General features: G+C 39.4%; 1 long non-coding RNA gene across 1 annotated transcript in view; it reads right to left on the bottom strand.

Annotated features, from left to right (window-relative positions):
* Positions 1-22,364, bottom strand: part of LOC140921200 (uncharacterized) — a 37,526-nt gene that overhangs the window by 14,641 nt on the left and 521 nt on the right. The gene's annotated exons all lie outside the window — the stretch shown is intronic.

Raw genomic sequence — 22,364 nt, 5'->3', positions numbered from 1 at the left:
TTACGACTGGCAATTTGAATATGGGAAACAAAAAAATAACCAGTCTAGCCGACGCAACTGATGCCACTGATGCCATTAATAAGCAGTATTTGGGAAAGTATTTTGTTAAACCCAGCCATTACAATAATGAATTCAAGTACCTAATGACTAATAAATTAGCATGGACTGATTTGGAACCGAATAGCATCGATAGTTTTAACATTACTAAAATTGATAATTTAATGCCCCAAGATGGTAACTACCATCAATACAACCACAAATTTCTTTATACAACCATTATAAAAGATCAGCAACGAGGATACTCTTATAAAATGGGAATCAATTGTTATCAACTTGATAAGGATAAAGATTATACTCTCTGTATTGAAATCCTCAATTGAGATTACAAATTATGGCATAAATCAGTTGCTACAATTGATAAAACCACGTCAACGGGGGTATCAGTTGCTGGTTTGACGGTACAAAAGTTTTCTCACCGGTACACAAATAGTAGTGGGAGCACTGCATATATGTATTATATCAAAATAATTGTAAACTTTCAAAAAACTGTAGCAAATCTGTACAGTCTGCATCTTTATGTTAATATACCTCAGGAGGGCATTGATCTCAACGTCTACCCAAAAAATTGGACAAATAATTGGATGATTGCTTATGGTGTTTTTGGAAAAGTGTCATCAATTGATCCCCAAAAGACATATGATTATCATACGGCATTTGATATTAAGCCGACTGAAGTTGTTTACAATGTTGATCTGGATATGAACAGAAAGAAAATATTAAACATTTCGCCAGATAAAACGAAAAATAATTCGGCGGCGACTGTGAAGATGGTCAAAGATTTGGAGACAAAATTGAGCCCTTATACAACAAATAATGTGTACAGGAAAATATTTGAGGAATTTTATGACTTAAGTGACGCTAGTATCTATAAACTACAAACAAGACCATCAGGTGTCGAATTTATAGGTTTACTTCCTAACATGCATTTCGCGACTATGAATATTGCCAATGTTTGGCCGGGTGGATTGAGGATACAAAATAAACCAATAAGTTTAAGATTATTCGGTAAAAAGAGCTTCACTCTTTGTGTTTGTAATAAATCAAGGCAAGAGCCGTCGTAATAGTCTCAACCGTGTTTACTCAAACTTTACTCTTTTTCGACCACGAGGTCCTAGCCCTAGTTTTACATCATGTAATACGACACGAAATGTCCTCTACTCTACACTATCCCCTCTCTAATTAAAAGGGTGAGTCTCCGGATTCACGGACAACACTTGAAAGTGTAACAGCGTCAAAGTAACCAGTCCAGTTCACAAGCAAAGGAAAGAAAACTAATACAAAAAAAAACTGTCCATAACAAATCATAGTCTCAATATCCTCTTAGTGCTCGAGCCTTCTTTAACAATTTCGGTCTCAGTTTCTTAATCCGATCTTTTTCCATGGTCTGCTTGTCCTCCAGCATTTGTAAGCGATCTACAATTTGCTGTAGACTACTGATAACCCATTCTCCATAACGGTCTGGGGGTCTTCTCACTCGCACCGGTCTTCGATTCTGGAGAGTAGGCTCCGGTTCCAGTCCTTCACCTTCATGTTCACTCCCTTCCTCCTCGCCACTGAGGTCAGGTGGGTCAGATTGAGTTGGTTTGCTTGTAGCATCTAGGGTATCTACAAGGGGGCCACCGCCCTTAGTGTCTGGCGCTTCCACTGAAGGATCACTTCTAACATCCCTTTCCGCCCCGCTGGGCTGGACGTCATCCGACTGACAACCACTAATCTCTGGCGTATCGGGTCGTTGGCTTGACAGTTCAGGATCACCTTCCAACAACTCACTCTCTTCTTCATCTGCACTCATTGCTACCCCAACAACTGTCCCATCTTCTTCTCCCGGCATCGACTGTGCATGTCCTTCTTCAACAGTCTCCACTGCAGGTGCAGTGCCCAAACCACCAGTAACTACTTCACCCACTGCCTTCTCCTGTTTTCTCTGGTACAACCTCAAGTTGTTGAAATGGACTACCTTGGACCTCCTAGAACGTCCTGCAACTTTTCTAACACAGTACGTAACTTCGGTGACTTGTGATACGATCTCGAACGGACCATCCCACTGTCGGTGAAACTTGCTTGCTTCACCTGGCCTTAGCTGTGGGGTGTAGCGCAGGACTAAATCTCCAGGTTGATAGACCGTGTGCTTCACTCCCTTGTCGTAAGCATCTTTCTGGCGTCGCTGAGCAACCTTCAGATTCTCCCGTACATCCCGGTATGCACCTTCTAAATCCTCCTGTAGATTAGCAGCAAATTCAGTGTACGAGCACTCACTGTCCTTAACCCCACCCATCATCACGTCCAAGGGTATCCTCATCTCTCTTCCGAACATCAGTTCAAATGGAGTGTGCCCTGTGGAGGCATGGATGCTACTCCGGTAGGCCATCATGCAATAATCCAGGTGTTCATCCCAGCTCTGAGGTTTACCTCCAACTTTAGCTTTCAACATGCTCTTAAGGGTCTTGTGTAGGTTCTCAATTTGCCCGTTGCCCTCTGGATGGTAAGCAGTTGACCGCGTTTTGTTGATCTCTAGCAAGTGGCACATCTCTTCAAAAACCTTCGACTCAAAGTTACGCCCCTGATCACTGTGGATGCTGTCGGGCACACCGAATCTGCAAATCCAGTTCCTCACAAGCACCTTTGCACAAGTTGTGGCACGTTGGTTAGGAATTGCAAACGCTTCAGCCCACTTGGTGAAACTGCACTGCACGGTTAAAATGTAGCGATTTCCTCTTCGTGTCCGAGGTAATGGTCCAACTATGTCAATGTGGATCCTTTGCATGGGATTTCCAGTGGCCAATGGCTGCAGAGGTGCTCTTGGCTTTGGTCTAGACTTGCACTTGGCACAGGTAAGGCAACCATCGCAGTACCGATGCACGTCCTTTGTCAAGCCTGGCTTCCAAAATCTTGCACTCATTTTCTTCAGGGTCTTCATTCTCCCCAAATGGGCACCTGCAGGACCATCATGAACTTCAGTAAGCGCTGGCCTAACCAGGCTTTGTGGCAAAACTATCCGTTGCTTAGTTGGAGAGGTGTCTGTAGGCGACTGAAGATAGAGCACTCCTCCCTTCAGCTGCAACAGGTCAAGTTGCGCCCATACTGCCCGAGTGGTTCGACTCATGGGCTGAAGTTCCTCAGTCGTCGGTTTCTTCCACTCTTGTGACAACTGCGCTACCACCGGGCCAATATCAGGGTCTTCTCTTTGTGCTTGTGCCACTGCTGCAGTCGACCATATATCCCTCCCCTCACACTGCTTATGAACCGTTGGCAACCCTGCCACAGCGGCTACCTGGGGTCGGGCTGACGGAACACACGATGGGCACTCTCCATGATGACGCCTTGGTCGCCGTGACAAGGCGTCTGCATTACCATGCTGTCTCCCCGGCCGGTGCTCAATTGTATAGTCGTATTCTTGCAGGCGTTCCAGCCAGCGGGCCACTTGCCCTTGGGGCTCCTTGAAGGACATCAACCAGGTTAACGAGTGGTGGTCAGTTCGTAGGCAGAACCGCCGTCCAAGCAGGTAATAACGGAAATGGTCAACATAGGTGACTAAAGCTAACATCTCCAACCGAGTAGTGCAATAATTTCTTTCATGTTCGTTCAAAGAGCGACTCCCGTATGCAATTACTCGTTCTGTCCCATCCGGTTGCAGCTGAGATAAGACTGCCCCGATTCCCAAATGTTGGCTAGCATCTGTGTCCAGTATGAATGACCCTGCACCGGCGTTAAAATCTGGATAGGCTAGGACTGGTGCACTGACTAATCGGTGTTTGAGCTCTGCAAAGGCAGATTGTTGCTCTTGTTGCCAATGAAAAGGCGTGTCCTTCCTACACAGTTTATAGAGTGGCTCCGCAATGATGGAGAATCCGGCAATAAACCGCCGATAATAACTAGCCAGACCGAGGAAGCTGTGAAGCTCTTTGACGTCCAGCGGTGTTGGCCAAGTTTCAACTGCTTTAACTTTCTCTGGATTCGTCCTTATTCCATCACCGGAAACAACATGACCCAGAAAGGTAACTTCTCTCTTCAGGAACTGACACTTGGTTGGCTTTAATTTCAAACCCGCTGCTTGTATTCTGTCAAAGACCAACCGTAGGCGGTGAAGATGTTCTTCAAATGTAGAGCCCCAGATGATAATGTCATCTAAGTACACAAGGCAATGTGTCCAAGTGAGTCCACTGAGTGCCAGATTCATCAATCTGGTGAAGCTTGCTGGCCCATTTGTCAAACCAAATGGCATAACCCTCCATTGAAATTGTCCACGATGAGTTGAAAACGCAGTTTTGGGTTTGTCCTCCTCCTTCACTGGCATCTGCCAATATCCAGAGGCCAAATCAAGGCACGAGAACCACTGAGCACCGCCCAGGGCCTCTAAGACATCATCAGTCCTAGGCAGCGAGATAGCATCTTTTTGTGTGTACTGGTTAAGTCTCCGAAAGTCAATACACATACGGTAAGTTCCATCATGTTTCCGGGCCAACACAACGGGGCTACTCCAGGGACTTTGGGACTGTTCAACCCTACCATTAGCTACGAGCTCATCCAGCTGTTGGTCAATGATTTCTCTTTGGTGAGGGGGAATACGGCGCGGTGGTTGCTTAATTGGTGTACAATCACCCGTATTAATTTCATGTTCCATGAGATCAGATTTCCCTAAATCCGAACTGTTCATAGCAAAAATGTCCTCATACTCTTTCACCAGAGACGAGAATTGTTCCTTTTGACCTTCTGAAAGCCCTGCCAGGTTTTGTTGTTCACAGATTGTCCTCCACTTTTCTCCCTCTCCTTTTGTCTGCTCACTCTTCCCCACTGTGCTGTCAATGGTCGAACAGAATGCATGTGGCCGAGAGGTACTTTTCGATTCTGAGTCAACTCCAATGGGAATTATACTACCATTCACGCTGCTAATAGGGTGATATTCGGCAATAGGAACATCTGACCGTATCTTGATTGGTCTATCCGAGAAGTTGGCAACTCGAACAAGGGCCTGTCCCGCCCTTGGAACCACAAGGGAACGAGCTATGCAAATTTCCGATTTTCCCTTTAGTTCCTTTGAGCCCTCCAAGATCCCAGGGCTTCCCGTATTTTGTTCATATCCCTCTTCCAATCTAGCTCCTAGCACTTGTTCAGTCCCCGGCTCTACTTCTACTTCAGCACACAGATAAAGTCTACAAACACTAGGTGTGACCTTGCAGTATCTAATAGGAATTTCGGCATCTCCTACCACAAAGGTTCCCGTGTCATAGTGAATTTGACATCCATACTGCTGAAAAAAGTCTGAACCAAGAATACAATCATGTGCTAGACCTTGCGCAATCATGACAGGCCAGGAGCAATCCATGTTTCCTATGCGAAATCTCACTTGGGTTTCTCCTAAGACAGTCAGTTCATTGCCATTTGCTGTCGTTAATGTTCCTATCACTGGTTTAAGTTTAGAAACATATCCACTTTTCTTCCATGTGTCCTCGCTCAACACACTAACCGTAGCGCCAGTGTCCAACAATACACAAGTTAAACAATGATTCACAAGTCCAGTAATATAGATCCCGGAATCAGATATGGCTGAAATTACACTGTTATTCGCGGTTGTATTGTAATTTACCTCACGGACATCACTGTCTGACAGGGCCACACGTACTGGTCCTACGGGGACTGTCTGGCCCTTGGCAGGCCCCGAGCTCCGTTTCCCGTTGTATTAGTCGGACAATCACGTGCAAAATGACCCTGTTTACGACAATTGTAACACACTACTTCGTTTCGGCGCCGTGGGGCTGTCACGGTTTTTGCTTCCGTTTTCATTTCCAGCTCACGAATTTTCTCATTCATGCCAAGAACTAATTTCTTGAGCTCGCGTATTTCAGATGAAATCTTCTCACTATCAGCCGAGGCACCAATCACATTAACAGATTTCTTCTTCTCAACCGCAGGAGCTGCGCGACAAGCCTTACGAGCACTTTCCAACTGGCGAACCACACGCTCAGCTTCCACGAGCGAACTCGGCTGGCTCATAAAAACTCTCTCACGAATGTCATCACTAATTGCTACACCTTGAAGAAACTGGTCCCTTGCCAGTTCCACTTTAAACGAATAGGCCGCCTCTGGGTACGCATTTTCGACCAATTCCATCAAGCTATCCGCAAATCCATCGAAATCTTCATTTGGCTTTTGGCATCGTGCCCGCAACTGCAATTTGTAATCTTCTTTCGTCTTCCCCGAATCAAATCTTCGAGTCAACTGATCAGTAAATTCTTCGAACGGTAGCGATTCCGAGAGCTTGAGCAGCTCAACAGCTTTGTAGGCCGGTTGGTCCAATAATGTAAGCAAATACGCTCGACGATCCACCGGTTTGATGTGCACGAGACTTGCGTATTGCATGAACTGCGAGAGCCACGTTTTGAAATTTTGGCCCACCGAATAAACGCGTGGAGCTCTTACGTTCCTCCTAACTTCGCTTTGTTCGCTTGACGCCACCATACTCTGCTATAGAGCTTGAGACAGGGTATTTACGAGCTGCTGCAGGTCACTGCCCCCTTCGTGTGGCTCTACTTTCGGTGGTTTCTTCTTTTGTTGTTGTTTCAGCACGGGTTCTGTCGATTCAAGTTTCGGTAACCCTCCTTCGGCGCCTGCGGACATTTCATCTAGTTTCGGTAACCCGCCTTCGGCTCCTGCTGGAGTTCCATCTTCTTCCATCTTTATATCCCAGTTCGCTGCCACCAATGTAATAAATCAAGGCAAGAGCCGTCGTAATAGTCTCAACCGTGTTTACTCAAACTTTACTCTTTTTCGACCACGAGGTCCTAGCCCTAGTTTTACATCATGTAATACGACACGAAATGTCCTCTACTCTACATGTTGTTATGCAGCTATGGCTGAACAGATCGATGTACATTAAAACGTTTATGAGGGATGGAGCTGATGAAATGCCACACTTGATTTATGACAAAACAACAAAGAAATTAAAACTGCAAACTAATGGTCTGAGAGCTGGGTCAACTAATGAAACTTCTATCACATTACTAAACAGTTTCAATGGTAAACGTGTTGTGTTTTGGCTGACTAAAAAAGGGACAGGGGGTGACTTTACAGTAAAAGCTTCAGTCTCAAATTACAGTGGAACACTAACACTAAGTTCAGAATTAGCATCTCAAAGTAACTACACATTTAGAATATCCTCAGAAGATGCAGTGATCCATAAAGTAATGTATTCTCCAAACTTTCATGACTTCGATTCTCACGAATTTCATACAATAGTAGCTCAAGAAAAATTGAGCGGTTCTTATATTATGTAAACCAATAATATAATGAGTCAAAAAGAAAACATATTCTGCTTCAATCATATAGATAAAAGCAAAACAAAAGAAGAAATCCAGGAAATCAAAGAATTGTATAAATTTTATCATTATAAATATTGGTGTCACCGACAGGGATTCAAACACTTTAAGAAACTAAACCTGGCCATAAATATATCCTCCACTGGATTGATAGCAATTGGGGCTGTTGCTGGTGGTTTGACGGCCAACCCGGCCATTCTAGGAAGCATATCAGGCGCTGGTTTAGTTCTTAAAACAGTTTCCGATACAAAGAACTACAAAAGAAAATTAGAGATGTCGAAGTTTGCTTATTCCACTTACCAGAAAATATTACTTGACCTCCGTACCGCTTTGCGAGGGGGGTCATTTGACAAAAACGATTTCCTGAAGGAAGTAAATATATTAGATGATACGATCGTTGACTTTGCGCCATTAGTGACAAGATTCGAAAAGCAGTACGCTAAAAAGTTCCTCTCCCATCCAACAGATCAATAATGCCTCCTTAAAATTATTCTATTGACATCATCCTTAATGTGACCATAAACCTTGTCCCACCATTCATTGTAGTATTTTAGCGTATTTTTTATTCGTGTATGAGGAATGGACTTGTATTCTATCCCTAAGGTGTCAAATAGTTGTTTCATGATATAATTCACACTGATAAGCCGTTTTCTGCCCACATCTGGGAGTTCAATACGGTCGAATAGTTGGAATATTCTCAGAATACTCTCTCTATCATAATACTCAAGTTGGATATTATTTTTTCGCACTATATCATCCAGCGTATTGATGATATGATATTTTCTATGATATACAGACTTTCTTTTTATTCTATATCTATTCTCATAAAAGTCAATGTATTCGTCTGCTGATAAATAATCGTGGACTTGGCCACAATTCTTACACACAAGAAGTTTATCCTTGATCAGTCTCATAGAATCGCAGCAGAAATATCGCTCAGGCTTACCGGGATCCTGAATCTGTTCATCGCAAAAGACGCAAATAACATAATCCTCTTGGATCAATAACTCGTGAACTTCTTTATTACACATTACTATACTATATTTTTATCTTTTTAAATAGTTTACGGTTTTGCCCCAGTGAGACTGCGCAGAACTAGGAGACACAAATTACATCCCACATTTTTGAGAATGTTGAATTGGACTTATATATAAGGCTCATTTGAAGTAATAATAAAGTGTAACTGTAAGAATACCACGACACAGATGGTGACGTCATGACACAGTTACAGCCTAAATCACCTGATGACGTCACGACGCAGCTGTTCCGCTTACCCCCCAGCAGCGTTGTGTGTAGCCTATCTAACAGTAATCAAAAAACGGAACAGCTGTTCCGCTTTATACCCCCAGCAGCGTTGTGCTCCGATGACTTATTTCCTTGGGAAAGCCCCTATTTGATAGTGGCCATATGCATAACTGTGAATAAGGTCCTCAAGAATGAATCGCTTGTCATCAAAACATGAGAGCGATATCTTATTCAGTTGATAGCTACCAATCTGGTGGTGGTCACTCCTGATTGTTCGCATACTGTGTAACATTTGTTTCCCATTCAATAAGCAATCTTTATAATTGACATGTATGATATTCTTTTTTATCACATCTTTTTTAACACCTTTTGCTGTCTTCTCATTTTTACCATTATCTTTGCACATAATAATACATCTTACTTCTGAGGCCAACAAATTCTCTGATTGGCATGCCAGCTGCCTCATCTTTAAACTTTCCAATTACTTTCTTATTCTCCACACTAAAGTATGGACTATCCTTGGGATAATCACTATTGTCAAATAAGTGTTTGTCCTCCCAAAGTTCCTTACAAATATCCCTTGTCTCAATCTCATAACAAAGACTGTCTGTATCAGTAAACAATAATTTAGCCTTATTATTGTACATACTTTTGACATAATTATAGTGAAAGTCATACATGAGAGTTTTTGATAGATCTAAAATGCACATACCCACATAAGCTGGCCGGTCGAGTGTCAATGTTTCCTTAATCTTGTGAACTGCAACAAGGTCCTCACTAAAGATCTTACTGTTAACAAACGTCGGCTTACTCACAAGCTTAGATAACTTCTTTTGATCAGTCACTAATCTCACGTCAAGGCACTTTCTTATGCTTTCCATTGTTTTTCCAAATACGGAATTATTTAATAGTTTGAAAAAGTCCTTCTCAAATGCATTCTTAGCATTCATCCTCTTTTGGGTGTTAAAATTAATATACTGTGCGAGCCAGGGAGACTGGTCAAATTCTAATACCCTGTGGACTTTCTTCAGTTCAAGACCTAGAGACAAATAGAGTTGTAGATTTCTGTAATGTAACACATAATTCTTTTTACTGGATAGTGTTGGAATTAGCTTAGCAACCTGGCCAATACTTATTCCAAACTGCTCCTGAATATTTTTGCAATAAGGAGAAAGCATTTCTTTGGTAACTTTCATTTTCTCCGCAGCCAAAGGATAATCATTATGCAGTTCATGTAATTCTTTGGGATATTCCAAACCGACTTCTAAAATCATACCCTTTTTTCTGTCTTCTGTACAGGCAGTTAGATTAACTTTTTGTATTTGTTTTTCAGTCATCCACCTAAAACCACCTGTTGGTAAATATTGAGACATCGCCCATCCATAAAGGTTATTTGCATCTAGATACATGATATACTTACTTGGTTTCTGTGGATTATACCCGCTCATATGCTCATTATTAGCTTCTACATGCCGGTTGGCAATATAAGAAATACCACCGCGCAATCCCTTTTCTATGAATTGAAACATATCGACATCCGTCATGAGCTCCAGTTTAATACCAGTCATTTTCAACATAGCGTCCCAGGATAGCCCAGGAGATGTGAAATAGTGGCAAGGAACTAGTTTGTAATACTGATGGCAGGTCTTACGAAAATTCTCAAACACATCAGCTAACAGGAGAATATCAGATTTCAAATACAGATCATGATACTCAGCCATTGTCCTCATATTAAAAGTGTTCCAGACTTTTTGAGCATGTTGATATTGCATGTCAGAGATAGCCTCATCTGTTAATATACTATAGAATTTCTCTTTTTGGGGTAGTTGTTTATCATTAAATTTCCCAAAACTGTCCATATAGTCGTAAGGATATACCCCTTTCTGTTTCATTAGTGCTAGTTTCTCATTTTGGAACACCTGACTGATATACTTAAATGCATCGGTGGGTAAATTGGCGGCCAGCCTCTCCAAACTGCTAGCCATAAACTGAAAACTATCTACAAATACTAAGTGTTTACCAAGCATGAAGGCCATATACTTTTCCATATTATTGGGGATACAATTAATGCTCAAATTATTACTTTTTCCGATTGATCCAATTTCTTACATTATAAAATGGGAATCATACCCACGTAGATTATGAAAAATTACTGGCACCTTAAATTTATCTGGTGTGCTGATCCCCTATACTTGCCAGTAATGTGGCAATGATCCCTAACTCTTACTTCAGTATCTAAATATTTCTCTCCACAAATATGACATTCCTCGGCAACCTTGAATAATTCTTCCCCCTCGTCCGTCATCTGGAGTGGTTTTTGGAACTCAGTAGCAATCATTTTTTGGCAATATTCTACTTCTGAGAACATATCCAACATAAAGTAACTAATAGAATTCTCCCCTCGATAAATTTTCACTGGTTTGGAATATTTGTCATCATAACAACAGACTACTTTGTAACCATAACTACAGCCAGTATGCTTTTGATACTTATTAGTATAAGATTTAGCATTACTCGGCTGGCATCCAGATACTTTCTCTGTAATAGCCTCAAAATCTACATAAATTACAAAAGGCACTGGCATCTGCTTATAATAATTTTGAAATTGGACCATACTACCTTCATTAGGCATTCTTATTGCTTGTTCCCCATTTATTACCATACAATTGCTCTTGTGTTTTGCCAGTATCTCATCAGCGCTAAAACACTGGAGACAATATATACAAAAATGCTTTCGCTCCTTATGTTTGGTTTTATTGTACATCATCTTATTGAAATCCTTAATTAGGACATAATGTTGCTTCTCTCCTTGTGTAATTAGCAGCAGGTTCAATACTTTTTCATTTTTCTGCTTTGAAACATGAATTGGATAAAATTGCTCGTTCTCATACCCAAGCACATTGATGTTAATGCTATTTTGCTCTTCTATTTTACCATAATGTTTAGCAGCGACAGGAAATTCCACTCCTTGGAAATTTAATTCTTGCACCATTTTTCTGTCAGTCGTCTTAATCCGCTGCGGATCCTTTTCTTGTGGATTCAAATACCGTATATGGCACCAGCGGAAGCATTCATTATCCTTATTTTGTAGATTAATCAGCCCCTTAGCAGAGTTCTGTAATTTTACTGGTAGAGGAATATAGGAATTACCTCTCATCGGCTCATACAATACTGTATTTATGTAATGTTCATTGATACTACTAACAGACCAGCCACTACCCTCAGATAACCAGACGCCAATACCGTTTAATAATTGCTGCTGTGATAATTGTAAACTTGATAAAAAATCATTAGGATTAATTACTATTTGCGCCCGACTATTGAAATAAGCTTGCTTATAAATATTATCATCATCCTTTCTCTTCACAAATGTTACTTTTAACGTCTCCACAAATTTGAAACCTTTTGTGTTATTGAGTATATTGTTAAATAATCTACTTATTGCTAGTCTCGTATTTTGGAGCTGTACCAAAGCATCTCTATCATTCTTCAAACCGATTCTCATATGATTTAGTGAAGCCCTTGAGAGCCTTCCGTTTTTCCCCAATTTTTGTCCTTGGTGCTGCTACTGGCTGCTGTTTCTTTATTCTAGGAGCTGGAATAGGAGTAGGACGTCTCCCCCCTCTTATTTTATTTCTGTCTAACCTTATAATAGGAGCTTGTTTATCGGACAATTCCTCAAAGTACTTAATTTTGTCCTTAACCATTGCATTTACTGCCAGAGTTTTTAATGTTGGCAATCTAGTAGACTGTTTTGGTAGCGCGGCTGGTCGTTTTATTGACTGTTCTAATTTGTTAGCCGCTAGCTGTGTGAGTGATTTGGACTGAAAGACTGGTCCTACCGCAGTGCTCGCAGTCTGTTTATCCATTAGCATATTTATTAACTGATCCTTTGATAACTTTGATAAATCTTCCCTATTCATACTATTAAGGTAGATAAAATTATTTGCGACAATTTTCTTACTCATACTCATTACTATATAGAATCGCCTTGTCTTTAAGTACCTTTCGTTTTGTCCAATTAATTAGCAAAAACAACCAGTCCAAACCGGTCTCAAAAATGCTGACATCAGCAAAATTCCAAGGTCAAATCCAGAATATGGAAATGCGCCGGTACCCCCATGTACTATACTACTTTTTTCCTAACTTGTCCATGTCAAAAGTTTAAAAAACCGTGAAAAGGTCTATTGAGTTCTTCCTTATAGTTTTTCGAAATTGAGTTTTCAATCAAGGAATTTCATAACTCCTCCGAGGCCTCTTAAAACCATCTTCAGGATACGAAGGTAAGTTCCTTATTAAAAAACTAAATCCTTTCCTGGAAAGGTGTTTGCAGCTGCGATGTCCAAGACGTAGATAATTTTGGTAACGAGCTTTGTTTGTTTACGAGGTACGTTCGTTCACATTTCTACGTGCGAACTTCGCATAATAATCAGTTTCTCCAACTCATTAAAACTTAGGTTGGGCCGAATTGTAGCTGAACTCAGCTCAGTTTCAATTGCTTTTGTAGGCCGACCTGTCATCACCTGCAAACACCTATCTTCTGCATATGAATACTGTTGATCTCATGACGAGATTCACAGAGGTCTGAAATTGTAGACCCCTGCTGATGTTCGCCTATTCAATAGGCGAACATCAGCAGGGGAGCTCTGAAGAAGTAATAAACTTTTTAAGGCTCATTTGCTTGGATCGAGGTGACAAATTCTCACATCAACTCAATTCCTGTACGTCAACAAGATTTCCGTTCAACAAAGAACTCAATTACAAATTAGCTGCATTAAAAGTCTTTCTGCCGAACCGGAATGCATTTGCCTATGTGGCTTCTCTTAAAATTAATCGTACTTCGAGAAGAGTGATTTTACGCACTTTTTGCGGGGGAATTTTCCATTGTATATTTTGTTTACTTGTATTTATTAAACACTAAGGGCCAGTTATTTAGCCTGTATATTACAAAATCGCGTTATAATTAAGCCATTTTCAGTTTGCTCAACGCTTTATCAAACCCCATTTATCTTGAGCAATTTCAATAAAGCATATAATTGTTTCGACTGTTCCACCGGATGAACTCTTAAGTATCATCCGCTCAACTACCCCCAAGTCCTGTGATTTAGATCCTGTTCCAGGTCATGTACTTAAATGTCTGCTTCCTTCTATTTTCCCAGTAATACATAAGATTGTCAACCTTTCCTTGGAAACTGGTCGGATGCCTGAAATACTTAAACAAGCTATACTTAAGCCATTGCTCAAAAAGCCCTCTCTGGATTCGAACGACTTCAAGAACTATAGGCCTATTTCTAATCTTCGTTTCCTATCCAAAACTATTGAAAAATGCAAAGATCATTATTCATGCCTTCGTAGTTTCTAAACTTGATTATTGTAATATTGTAATTCTTTATTGTACGGCCTACCATCCTATGTTATTCGGAAGCTTCAACATGTTCAAAATTCTGCCGCTCGCCTTGTCAACCAGTGTCCAAGATTTTGCCATATTACTCCAGTCCTGAGGGATCTTCACTGGCTCCCTGTCTCCTTTCGTATTGAATTTAAAATTATGTTAATTACTTACAGAGTACTACATGATCGAGCTCCAATCTACATACAGGAACTCCTTCAATTGTATACACCCAGCCACAATCTTAGATCCTCTAATAGAAATTTATTAGTTAAAACCTATTTTAATCTCAATTCGTATGGTAAACGAGCTTTTTCTGTTGCTGCTCCGGAACTTTGGAATAACTTACCTGAGGATATTAAATCTGCAAACTCAATTGATGATTTTAAACGCAAACTTAAAACATTTCTTTTTATGCGAGCTTATGAATCGTTATGTTTTTATTTGTTATCTGATTTTAATCTATTGTGTACATTTATCTAATTTGTAGTTAGCGTCTAGTTTTAATGTCAATTTCTTGTGATTATTTTTACTTTTTAGTTCTATCTAATTTTTGTAGACAGCGCCTTTGAATCTTGTAGAAAAGGCGCTATATAAATGGATTATTATTATTATTATTATTATTATTATTATTATTATTATTATATAAGGCAGACTGGAAAAGCACTTATTTTCTTAAATTAACCCACCAAGAAAGAGGCCTGGAGGTCCAATGATTTCTTAAACCGCGGCCTAAGGTAGCCCGTAATGGTTTGAAAGTAATGTCACTATATTTTCTTTTTGCTTCTCTCGCAAGTTCATGTGAGAGTTCACAGAGACTGTGTGGTTTTCTCGAGTGCGTTTTAGAAGCGGCCTTAACGAAAAGGTTGCTACTCTACCGGAATTGAAACATTGTGGAAATTATTAATTTAAAGCCGCGGAGTATTTTCCCCAACAATGAATAATATTACTTCTAACTTTCTGCCATAACGCTGCAAAATTTTTCAGATTATTTTCCAACAGAATAGGCTGCGAATTTAATGCGATGATCATGTTCACTTTCATACCTTCATCCGCATTTCATATATTTCAATTCATGCTTACAAGATCTCCCTAATTTTATGTAAACGCAAGGCTTTTTTTTGGAATCTTCATTCAAGGCTGGAACTGACACTAACCGCTAAACGGAAACTGCCTTATGCAACACTGCAAAAACTTTTCAAATTGACGCGCTGTTTTAAAGGCCTCACTGGATCTGGATGGGGTGAAATTCAAACGTGAGCGAAACACTTGCAAATTTGAAAGAGCACCTTAGCAACGCGATACAACACTGGGAACTAAATGCTTAAACAATGTCTTTAAAATAAAGCTCATTTCCCTCTGAGACACCTGGAAAGTAAAATTGTCACAGAGCCACAGCTTGAAAAGGCTAAGCTGCTCTGTTGCATCAGGAAGGCCAAATTCAGTGTTTTCCTTTATGCTAGACGGGGATTCAAACAATATCTGAAAAGCGCGTTGTTTAGTTCCCTCTGAGACACCCGGAGAATAAAATTCTCACAGAGCCACAGCCTAAAAAGGCTAAGCTGCTATGTTGCATCAGGAAGGCCAAACTGTTTTACTTAATGCTAGACGGGGATTCAAACAATATCTGAAAAGCGCGTTTTTACGGGGGCACCCAACGAGAATATAGTTAAAAAAACACTTAAACATAGCATTGTTAAACGTATTTTAGCATTTAAACGGTAGATATCGACATATTTTTATCCCCTAAAAATTTTTCATCTGTTCGGATTTCCTAGCTGAAAGTCTAGTGATCCGAAAATTATAGGGATCAAAACTTACCTCTTCGAAAATTTCAGCCAGGAAAAAGGTTCCCGAAAATTCTCGGTGACCTCTTTAGGGTAAAAATCCGTTAAAAATGGGCAATTATACCATTCTTTAGATGTTCGAAAATCCTAGGAGAGGCAGGCAAGCAAGAAATTTCACAAAAAATGTTCCGAAAATTCTAGATCTCAAACAGTGTTCCGAACAGATATTTTCCGAAAATTGACGTTGGGTGCCCCTGTTTTTAGTTCCCTCTGAGACACCCGGAGAGTAAAATTCACACAGAGCCACAGCCTGAAAAGGCTAAGCTGCTCTGTTGCATCAGGAAGGCCAAATTCAGTGTTTTCCTTTATGCTCGACGGGGATTCAAACAATATCTGAAAAGCGCGTTTTTAGTTCCTCTGAGACACCCGGAGAACAAAATTCTCACAGAGCCACAGCCTAAAAAGGCTAAGCTGCTCTGTTGCATCAGGAAGGCCAAATTCAGTGTTTTCCTTTATGCTAGACGGGGATTCAAACAATATCTGAAAAGCGCGTTGTTTAGTTCCCTCTGAGACACCCGGAGAATAAAATTCTCACAGAGCCACAGCCTAAAAAGGCTAAGCTACTATGTTGCATCAGGAAGGCCAAACTGTTTTACTTAATGCTAGACGGGGATTCAAACAATATCTGAAAAGCGCGTTTTTAGTTCCCTCTGAGACACCCGGAGAGTAAAATTCTCACAGAGCCACAGCCTGAAAAGGCTAAGCTGCTCTGTTGCATCAGGAAGGCCAAATTCAGTGTTTTCCTTTATGCTAGACGGGGATTCAAACAATATCTGAAAAGCGCGTTTTTAGTTCCCTCTGAGACAGCCGGAGAACAAAATTCTCACAGAGCCACAGCCTAAAAAGGCTAAGCTGCTCTGTTGCATCAGGAAAGCCAAATTCAGTGTTTTCCTTTATGCTAGACGGGGATTCAAACAATATCTGAAAAGCGCGTTTTTAGTTCCCTCTGAGACACCCGGAGAACAAAATTCTCACAGAGCCACAGTCTAAAAAGGCTCAGCTGCTCTGTTGCATCAGGAAGGCCAAATTCAGTGTTTTCGAGTCACTGCAAAAACACAAACAAGATAGTCTAAACATCAAACCTAAAACTCGCAACCACCTGAGTTTGATCAAAGCTCAAAAGTGCAATTACTTTGTTTACTAAAGATCTCTCGTTCATTTGCCTTACAATCCTCATATCCTTAAAACAATTAACTTCACAGATCTAATCGGTGTGAAATTAAATAAAGCTTTAATCTGTAAATCAATTTTTGGTTTATGAAATTTTACTCACTTTTACTGACAGTTGATAACGCTGAACTGTATGCCATCAGGCTTAAGAAATGGTGATCTCCATCAACATTCTCCACGAACGGATTAGCAGTTATTGAGAATTTATAAAATGATCGAGTGATCAGTGTCGACCTTAAAACGTTTTTGCGCTAAAATGATAATAGGTATCCATTTGAAGATGATACAAAAGAACGCAAAATAGACTTACCAAGCTTCGGCCGATGTTTAGAAAATTGAGAAGGGCTAAGGAGCATCACCGGTCGGGCTAAATCCAGTCAGGAAATCATGCGATATTGTTTCTCGAATGAATCCCTGATTTTAATTTCCCCAATTCAGTAATCCACGACCAAGTACCTTCCCTTACCAAACCATATGTATTTTGAAACTGATTTTAAAGTATTTAAAATGTATTTTCAGTATTTGAACACTATTTTCCTGTATTTTAATACTATTTGACAAAAAAATTTAAATTTTCGCCCCTGTTTGAAATATATCTTGAGTGTAGTTAAATTGTATTTCATGTAAAGGAAAACCTCTCTCATCAATTTACGATGTATTTTGTTTAATAAATATGATTAAAATAGAGTATTTAAAATGTATTTTGGGCATAGAACTACTAACACTGTTACAAACAGAGTTCAAATAGACTATTTGAAATATGTTTTAAGGGCTTTTATGGTGACTGTAATTAAGATACTTTTAAATAGGGTACTTTAACTCTGTTTTGAGTTGTATCTAAAATGTATTTTGAGACGCATCCACTCACAAAGTTATAAACATAGTTCAAATAGACAATTTGAAATATGTTTTAAGAGCCTAAATGCTGACCGTATTTTAAATCCTTTTAAATTGGGTACTTTAACACTGTTTTGAGTTGTATCTAAAATGTATTTTGAGACGCATCCACTCACAAAGTTACAAACAGAGTTCAAATAGACTATTTGAAATATGTTTTAAAACCTTAAGAACTGACCGCATTTTAAATACTTTTAAATAGGGTACTTAAACACTGTTTTGAGGTCTATTTGAATTGTATTTTGGGCACACAGCACTCTGACTATAAAAACAGATAATCCATAAACTATTTGAAGTCTGCTTAAAGTCATCAAATGCTTACCTTATTGTAAATACTTTAAAGTAGTGTACTTATAACTTATTATTACTAGGGTGCAATACTGTAATGTCTTTTGGGAGACTTATACTCAGACTATAAATAAAAGTAACAATTGCACAAAGTTAATTTTTAAGCCTTCATCGTGTCACGAACTCATAAATCATCGACTCAAAACAAGCTGTCACATATTGTGGACCGGATTCTCCTCCCAACAAAGTTCGAAGCTGAAAAATTAAATCTAAATTAAATAAAAAAAGAGAAGAAAATTAGGAATAGGTTTTAGCTTTGACTGACAACACGTAACTGTGACAGTGTTCCGATAAAAGATCTATCCGTTCCTCACTGTTCATTACCTGCAAGCTCTCTGCGAAAATCTCGGCGTAGATTTTAGCCGTGATTCAATTAATGCAGTTACGGGACTTTCCATAAGTTTTTTAAAAGAAACTTGTTAAAATCGCATTTTAATTTCATATAGAAATTTTTTCACAAACAGCCGAAGCCGCGGGCCGAGAACCGGATGCACGCGGTCAACAGAGGTTTATCTAAAATAAGCCCTTGAAATTACATAATAAATAAATTATCCAAGCTAAGATCTCACCTCATATATATTGCATCAAGAAACAAAGCTCAGATATGAATAAACTCCGACATATGGTTATCTTTCTCTCATAGATTATTCCGCACATGCATGGCATATTATTTCTAAGATGTCACGCGCGACTGAAATCACGACTTCGCGCCGCGGTGATGTGACAAATGCACGTGATAAACAAACCGTCCTTTGTCCTTTGCTCATTTCAAATTATTGTACCGGCGGTTGCTGTGATGGCGGGTGCGCTTGATTTTACTGTTTGTTACGATCTTACAAAAGTATACATTTCAACTCTGCGGATTGTCTGAACACGTAGATGTTGCATTTATCACGGATCAAAAATGGGTATGACTCCTCAGCGACTGTTATGTACTTTGAAAGGATCTGGTTCAGTTTCTCTCCTAAGCACGCGGTCTTGTACTATCTTGTGTGTTAATCCAAGAGTCTTCTGTTATGTGAGTATTATACACAATATATGCATAACATGTTACTAAGACGCTTAAGTATACTCCATATGAGAAACAAATGAAGGGTAGTAAACATTTATATACTCCCGCCTGTACGGCAATTTTAGTTTTTACAGGGTTCCATGCTCAGCCTCGCTGTTCTCAGTCACTTGATGTCACGTCACCGACCTCTTTCATGCTCGTGTAAATTTGATGGTGTTATTCTTATGTTGTTCTTTATCAGCCAATAATTAAACGTTCAGGCGTAGCCTGCAAGCTTCTGATAATAATTGAGTAAAGCCGTGAATATAATAAAAAATGTAAGTTACATGTATGTAGATTATTATTTCCCGGTAACGTAACGCAATACTCTTTTGAAGCGGAAGATTGATAGCCTGTGTACCGATCCCCTTCCCCTCCGATTTTTATTGAGGGGAGGGGGTTTGTACACAGGCTAAAGATTGATTTCAGCATTTCTGAAAAATTCCGTAAGAATTTCCCGAGAATTCGTAGGGAAATCAACGTAAAGTATAAATCGGCTAAGAGATAATTCCGGTGAAATGCTAGCGTAGGACTGTGTGGAGAATTTTCGCAGAAGTAAATCTTGCTTTTTCAGAGTAATTTTCGACGGTTTTGTATTCATTTTATTTCATGAATTTAAATGGTATTTTCATCCTGTTTTTGTACTGTTTTTATGCTCTTTCGACCGATTTTTGTACTGTTTTCAGACAACTCTAAGGCTATTTTCTTACAATTTTATACTGTTTTTGCATTTTTGCATCCTATTTTTGATGTATTTTCACAATATACGCGTGCTATTGCTTTTCTTCCTCTGTGGTATTTTAATACTATTTTCAAAGTATTTTTATTGTATTTGCAAATACGATTATTTTACTAAATTTCGAAACCCATTAAAAAGCTATTAAAATATATTTTGAAGCATAACATTTTAATAGCGTTTTAAACAGGTTAAAACACCTTTAAAATCAGTCGAAAAATATATTAAAAATATATTTTTGGACCTATTTTAAACCTGTTTTTTTCAAAATACGTTTAAAATTGCCATTAAAAATAGTTTTAAAATAGTATAGCAAATTAAAATATGTTTCTGAAACTGTTTTTATCCTGTTTTTATTCCGATTTATAAGATATTTAAAAACTATTTTAGACCTGTTTTGAGCCTTGCAAAAGCCCTGGAATTTTTTATGTATTTTAAACGAATTTAAAAATACATTAAAAATTCTTTTTTAATAGCGTTTTAAACAGGTTAAAACACCTTTAAAAGCAGTCGAAAAATACATTAAAAATACACTTTTCACCCTATTTAAAACCTATTTCACTAAACAGGTTAAAAACAGTTTTCAAAAATAGCTTAAAAATACATTCAAAACAGTGTTGGATTTGGTAAGGGTTTTCCAGATCTTCTCCGCTCAACGAAACGCTTTCTCTGACTTCTCTGACCGCTTCCCGCTATATTTTCTAGTAGCTGGAAGGAATTTAGTCCTTCTTTGATCGCTTTAAACCTACTTTCGTCTGCATTTCATCGGCGCAAGTTAAAGGTTCGTGCTAAGGTTGAAACGACAACAACATGATCTTTCCTGTTTGAAAAACCAAACCTGGAATGGTTGAATTGAGCGGCAGTACTATCTGTAGTATCGACCAAATCATAAATAAGCTATAAATAATCGGCCCTGCTACTTCCAAACATAAACTCTACATAAAAAGCATAAAATTTTGACTTGCCATGAATTATATCTTTCGGTAAAACCATTTGGTCACTGATACTACGTACGAGATTACCTTTGTTTGATAAGCGAGGGTCCAAAGACTGAAGATGCGCTTTTCCCGACGAACGCGCCACTTTCATGCCGGCTTTGAAAGTTAGCGCGAGATCGCATTGTGATACAAATAGTATCTGCCTTTCGTCTCAGCTCGTCTTCCATCAGTGACGCAAAAAACACAAGTCATGACACATTAGAGGCTATTAATTGAATCCTAATTAGGTTTTTATAAGGACACCGGAAATTGAAAATTCCTCCCTGTGGTGAATTTCAAAGTCGTATGAATCTCGTCATTTTTAAAAACCAATCAGCTTAATTGTTTAGTATAGATACAACCGCGTGCCTTGTAAGGTAAACTTTACTGAAGAACTCACTTGTGAGCTAAACTTCACTCAAGACTCTACTGAGGAACTACGAGCGTTGTAATAAATCGTGTCTTCATCTCATAGCCTGTGTTCTCGTCTTTTAAAATCTGTACTCTAACACTTTCTAGCATTTACATAATAGGCACGATTCATGACGTCACAAGTGGTATTAAAGATTTTACATTCGCTCTTTTTTGTTTGAACAGTTTTTTTCCAAGAAACTTACACTGTCGTTATTAGCCGTATTTATACTAGAGGACGTCTAAGACGTCTTAGACGACTTAGACGTCTAGTATAAATACGGGAAATAAGGCAGACGCATTAATCGTCAGACGAATTAAACGTCTAACGATAAGTGCGTCCGATCGACGCACTTAACAGATGAATTAGTCGTCTCAGACGTTTAAGACGTCCAGTATAATGCACCTATCAATGTAAATGCCGTGGGGGGGGGGGGGGGGAGTGCGGGCAAGGGGAGGGGATTTGATGCCTGAGACTATCCCCCTGTCGGGCTTTTGATCGTGCGAAGCGACCCCGGGGTCGGGACATTTGACTTTGACCGATAGAAGCCTGGTATCAATTCAGAAGCGATTACCAAGTCCGTCCCTTGAGACTTTCTGAAAGTAACGCTGTTGGATCGCCATAATCCGATACTTTACACTGTCATCTAAACAGATAATGTCTATTTTGAGAAAGTTTTTATCTTCAAGTTCCCATCTGATTGTAAACCTCGATTGAAATCGAATTTTACCATGAAAGTAAGAGGATTTTTTACGGGTCATTGATCCGACCTGTTCCAACACGTTGAGCAGATGTTGTAAAGCATTTTACGTTTCATTAATGTAATAGCACGGTCAATCTTCCTGGAGCGATTATGTCGTTCAAAATAAGAGATGCTAGTGGAGAGAGAAAATACTTAATTACAGCGAGTAATTTAACG

The sequence above is a fragment of the Porites lutea genome, chromosome 12 (assembly GCF_958299795.1).
Source record: "Porites lutea chromosome 12, jaPorLute2.1, whole genome shotgun sequence".
In the NCBI taxonomy this organism is placed as follows: domain Eukaryota; kingdom Metazoa; phylum Cnidaria; class Anthozoa; order Scleractinia; family Poritidae; genus Porites; species Porites lutea.
The sequence above is the reverse complement of the archived record's forward strand: the minus strand, read 5'-3'. Positions and strand labels throughout refer to the sequence as shown.